Consider the following 5952-nt stretch of genomic DNA (forward strand, 5'->3'; position numbering starts at 1 on the left):
GAGATGGCACCTAATAGTAGGCGATGACTGGAAGAGGTGGCAGCAGTTGCGAGGGCTAGACAGCCACATGGAGGTAGACTGATGTGGCTGAAATTTGCACTGGAGAGTGTGAAACTTGCACATACGAAATAGGACTGAATGGGGGCAGCCTGTCTATTTATAGATGTGGAAGGGTGTCCCAAAATTAGGATTTCCACTGAACTCTCTCGAACCGCTCTTCGTTTTAGGGTTTCCACTGAACTCTCTTGAACCACTCCCCATTTTAGGGTTCTTACTCTAAAAGAGCATTTTTTAGTGTGTTTTGGGGTTGTTTAAGAGGCTAATCAGCAAGCAATGCATATTTTAGCTCAACACCCCCTCTTAGGCCCAAAACTGATCCAAAAGATTAGGCCAACCACTGTGATGTTTATTTACCCCAAGGTGTCCCACCCCAAAGCAGCCAGGGCATTATGACAAAGGGTGCACGTCGGCTGCCAAGTGGCCTACCAAGACTATAGAGGCAACGGTTATCTTACCAAGGGAATCCAACTAGTCGCCCAAGAGAGGATAAGGCATCGGATAAAGGGTGCATATCGACTACCCAGTGGCCTACCAAGCCCTACAAAGGCAGATGGAACCACATGGAACTTTTTTTTTTGAATAAGTGAGGTAAATGTTATGGGATTGAGTAATAGTGACCTAGAAGATGGGAGTGAAGAGGGTACACCCAACACATCACAAAACAGTACAAGCTAACCCATCCACTTAGGGTGTTGATGATGAGGAAAAATAGGTAATGAGGTATCCATGTGATGGAGGATAGTGGTGTGGTAACAACAACCGCCAGTGGAAACAGCTTAGGATTAGCTCAAGTGGTGCTCTGCAAAATGAGATGCAATGTATGGTACATGCTGAAGAATGCTCATGTAGCAGGTGCCACTTGGACAGCGTCCCTCATGGGAAAATTGTTCACTTGCCCAAGCACCCTAGTACAAAGATGATGAAATCATGCAATGCAAAGGGTAAGGTACAACAAGGGGGAAAAGCCGATGTCGAAGACAAAGGGATGAAGCCTGTAGAATACCAAGAAGGGTAGGAACCCCCTCTCAACTGAGATGTAGATGCTGAAGAAGGAAGAGGAGCCTGATGTCGGTCTTCCTATGGTGCCAAAACCATAAGGAATGAAAGAAGATGAAGTGGATGAAGCACCCCACTAGAAGAACAAGGTAGAAATCATTGCCATGATAGCATCGAGAGAGATGCTGCATGACCCCTCTCGAGAGGGGAAACCACCATGCTGGAAGAAGAGCAAGCACTCCTAGGATGATGAAACCATGAAAGGAACAATGCGGATCCCCATGTCTCTAGCCTAGGTAGGACCAAAGCAATCTGCAAGTTACCCCTACACTGAAAGATAAAACCCCTGTAAAAGAGATGAGAATCTGCAAACACATAGGTTAGTGGTGAGATGCTCCAAAGCAAAACATAACAGAAAGGAAATCTAACTCAAAATAAATGCAATGAATGTGTATGTGTGTGAGTAAATGTAGCGAAAGTCAAAATAATGGCAAAGCTAAGATAATGAATCCTATGGGCCCGACTCTAAGAGTGCAAAAAATTAATGCTAGACTGACCTAGGGTATCTGAAAAAGGACCTAGAGACATGTTAGTCTAAGAAGGTGGCTACCATCACGTATGTCTAGTAGCAGGGCTCTGCCAAGGGATTGACGAGGTGGGGAGGAAGGTGAGATGGATGTGTGAAGTGCAACGGGATCAAAACCTGCAGACCAATAAGCCAATCCCTCAGGGGGTAGTGAAAGAGATGGGCTGCTGAGGCTGTACTTGAGCCACATGTCCAGCAGCAATGGTGGGTGCTAAAGGAGCAGATGAAGCAGGAGCAGAAGGCGTAACCCCACTGGACTCTGCAGTATATCCTCCATGATCGAAGAGGTGGCCAGCCTCACCAACCAATCCGAGTGTGGTAGCAAAACTAGTAGAAGGGGTGTAAACATCACCTTACTTGTTGCAATAGTACTCCTCAAAGTCCTCCTCTATCATGTTAGCAAAATCTGGTGAAGGTGGAGTGACATCCTCCTCACCGAGTCCATAATGTCATCTAAGGGCCTCCAATGATGGAGAAGCCTGATAAGACATCATAGGAACTAGAGAAGAAGGTGTCTGGGACATTGTGATTCAGTTACGAGTCGTATTGTGTGCCTTGCACAAAGATTGGCTCTCCACAATATCCGCAGGATACTCTTTACAAGAGCACCTGCTCTAATACCATGTGAAGAAAGCTGCTAGGGTTTGCACTGAGGACACACAGTATACAACCACGAGAGAAACACAAAGAGACAGACATAGACACAAAGGGAAAAACTCAAACCCTAAATGCAAAACTCAAAACTCAAACACAAACAGAAGAAGGGAGAGAGAGAACACAACTCTGAAGTGAATGAAAGTTGTAAATGAATGTAAGACTATACACTGTGCTCAAGGGCAAAGCAATGTCGAAGTGTGACGTCCAACAGAGACAAATCCCAAGTTTGTGAGACCACCAGTCGGAGAGTGAAGAGAGAGGCAACTGCAAAATGCTAACATCAGGGGCTGCCAGAGACAGAGGCGATAGTTGCAGAGTGGAGAGATGACACGAGGCGTCTCCAAAAGGATGCAAACACAGGATGTAGGATGTTGCTTGATGTTGGAGATGTGGGCGATAGCAGCTGGGAGCCAAATGCAACCTATGAGATGGTGCCTAATAGTGCGCAACAACTGGAAGAAGGCACTAGGGCATTGTGAGGCTGGAGGGAGAGGTGGCAGGCAGCAGTCGCAAGGGGGACTGGACAGCCACATGGAGGTAGGCTGATGGTTGAAATCTGCACTACTGGAGAGTGTGAAACTTGCACATATGGAATAAGGTTGAATGGGGGCAGCCTATCTATTTATAGATGTGGAAGGGCACCCCAATTAGGGTTTCCACTGAACTCTCTCGAACCACTCCCCGTTTTAGGATTTTTACTCTAAAAGATCATTTTTTAGTGTGTTTTGGGGCTGTTTAAGAGGCTAATCAACAAGTAATGCATATTTTAGCTTAAGACGGGCTCTGAAGCAAATCATCGAGCAATGCAATCTGCAGAAATACGTCGAAGTAGTAAGCTAGGTGGTGGACTACTTTCATTGTGCAGAGTTCTTGAGGACTTTCCAGAGGAACCGCGCCATCGTAACTATGCATGAGAGAGAGGAAACTCGTCAAGTGGTGTAGATTGAATTGATCCTAGAGTTGGTGGAAAAGGCATTGGACTTGGCAAACAAAGTAGAGAGGAAGCCGAAGAGAGATGTATATGCCTTGCTAAGAATGGACAAGGTAAAGGTTCAAACCAATGAGGGCATCAACTTGGCAGATATCCCGAATCTTGAAGTCCAACTCCAAGCCAAGATGGTGCACGCATTATTCTCTAGCTAGAGGTACAACACCATCATGAGCCGCATCAACGTCTCCCTACTAGATAGCATCACACTAAGGTCACTGGATGAGGCAAAACTATTTAGTGGGGTCCTCACCATGATCATCAAGGAAGCCTTGGGACAAGGGGATGAAGAAGCAAGAGAAGGAGTAGATGAAACACCAAGTAGGTCGCCACCTCACCAAGAACAAGAGGCGCAGTCTAGTGAAAGGACACTGAGTGAGGAAGAAAAAGACAAGGAACAAGAAGAGCAGACTAGTCGGGGGAAGGCTAAGAAGATAAAGAAGAAAATTACACTAAGAAAGCAAGAAGAGGAGAGGAGAAAAAAAGAGAAGGTGGACTTACAGAAGGCTAGTAGGGAGTCCAAAAAGGCCGAGGAGGAAAGAAGGAGAAAACAGAAAGAGGAGTTGAGAAAAAAGTAGGAGGAAGGCATGGCCCTTGTCCCATGCAAGTCCATTGAGCAGCAGTCCTCTAGGCAAGACGAGTTGGAACCTGCAAGCCCCAATCAGGGACAAAGGGCTGAGCTCAAGTGCCCATGTGCCAGATTTCGTGCCACCTGCAGTGCAAGAAGGCAAAGGCAAGGCCCCAATCACCCCCATTCCCACTCTTCTAACACCCACCACTACTACCGCCATCTCCACTCCTAGTTCTACGACCCAAGTGGACGTGAGTAACTTAATGGCATGGATCTAGTACTTTGTGAATAAAGAAATGGGCCAAGGAGCAAGAGAAGAAACCCCCCTGGTAGGAACCAAAAGGCCGGTTACGGCAGATGCCAAGTCGAGGCAAGACCCTAAGAGGAAAAAGGTGGCAGGTTCCACAACCTCCATCCCCGCAGATGGAAGAGTAGCTACAAGCTAAGGAAGAGACAGAAGCGGAATGGCAGGCGCAATTGAATAAAGAAACCAAGGCCATACAATGCCTATGATGGCACAATGAAGAGATTGTGGCACGCTACGAATATCTGCAAGTTGAAATGGAGAAAATCACTAAAGCCACAAAAGAACTGGAGGATCTGAGAGAGGAAAGAGCTTGTAGGTACGAAAAAGAGGTGAAGAAACTAACCCAAGAGGCAGCCTTAGCACAGGAAGAGCAGCAAAAGCTAAGGACAGAAATGGAAGATCAAGAACGAAAGTTGACAGTACTAGCTCAGAGGCAGGGGAAAAGCCTCGAAGTTATGAACAGAAGGGCAGAGGAATGGGCTAACCAGAACAAAAAAAGAGTCAAAGCCTTGGCATGCCATCTCGCTCAAGCCGAAAAAGAAAAAATACTTGCTGAAAGTAGAGTGAAAGCTGCCCAAGTGAGCTTCCAAACCCAGCAATATGCCTTCTTGGATACCCAATTGGAAATCACCCAAGCAAAGGAGGGAGAGTCCATAAAGGCAATGAAAAAGAAGTTGGGAATGGCTCATAGAGCACTAAAAGTAGGATTGCAGATGCCACTACAGCCGAGTGGAGTTGGCCAAGCCTAGAAGAGCAATGCCATTATCTTCTATTGGCAAGCTAACCTCACAAGAAGTGGATGCACTCGGGTTCATCAAAGAAGAGTAGTAGGAACCAAGCCAGGAGAGGGAGGTGGATGTGAACTTTGGAATGGGATCACATGAAGAAGAGCTTGTCCCACCGCCTCCTTCCCCGTGGCCTAAAGAGCAGCAACATGCAGAAACCTCCATAGAAAGGAAGGTGGCACTGAAGGAAAGAAGAAAACAAATGGTGGAGGACACAAGGAGAGAATGAAATGCCAAGGGAGTGGAAACCCCATGCACCTATCCCACTATACGAGGATGATGCCCCAGCGAGCTTCCATGCTAATCTTATAATCTAGGAGAGGCAAGAAACGTCCAAAATCCCCTTCCACTTTAACTTCCAGTTCCCCACCACCTTGTGTGGGGTTTTGCCCATCAACATGACGGAGGAGGTGATCAACATCGCAAGCAGGATCGGACAAAAATTGTTGGAGGAGAGAGAGCAGAATCACACCTTATGCGCCACTGAAGATGCTGAATTTTGGCAGAATAAGGTTTTTGAAGTGCCAAGGTCTATGGCCAACTACGAATGTCAACGTAAATGGAGAAGAAGGGTCTGTGACTCCAACCTGGACACTTGGATGGCCTTTTGCAACACTCAACCCTTCAAGCAGAATGACCCAACCTTTATGCCTTACCCTCGAAGGGTGGGAGTGGATTTTGACTCTAGTGTCCACGGCCACTACAACTTCCCTATAATCTGTAATCCTCATTGTACTACATATGAAGAGGCCTCCTCTTCACATTAGAGAACGTGTATGATACCTTAATCCAATTCACTAACGAATTCTCTTTATGCCCTGACCCCACTTTTATTACTACTTGTAATTACCTGAGACTGCTTAGGATACTCGTTACGCAAGACCCCACCCTGTAGGAGTGCGCCCTTCCAACACTCCATTTTGATCCTAATGCTATAGATAGTTGTGCGATGTCTCGACTAATGATGCAAGCGGCTCTATTACCTTCATTTTTCTTAGCCCT

Source organism: Lygodium microphyllum, chromosome 11 (genome assembly GCF_053477565.2).
Source record: "Lygodium microphyllum isolate KBCC chromosome 11, Lygodium_microphyllum_v1.1.10, whole genome shotgun sequence".
NCBI classification, from domain to species: Eukaryota; Viridiplantae; Streptophyta; class Polypodiopsida; order Schizaeales; family Lygodiaceae; genus Lygodium; species Lygodium microphyllum.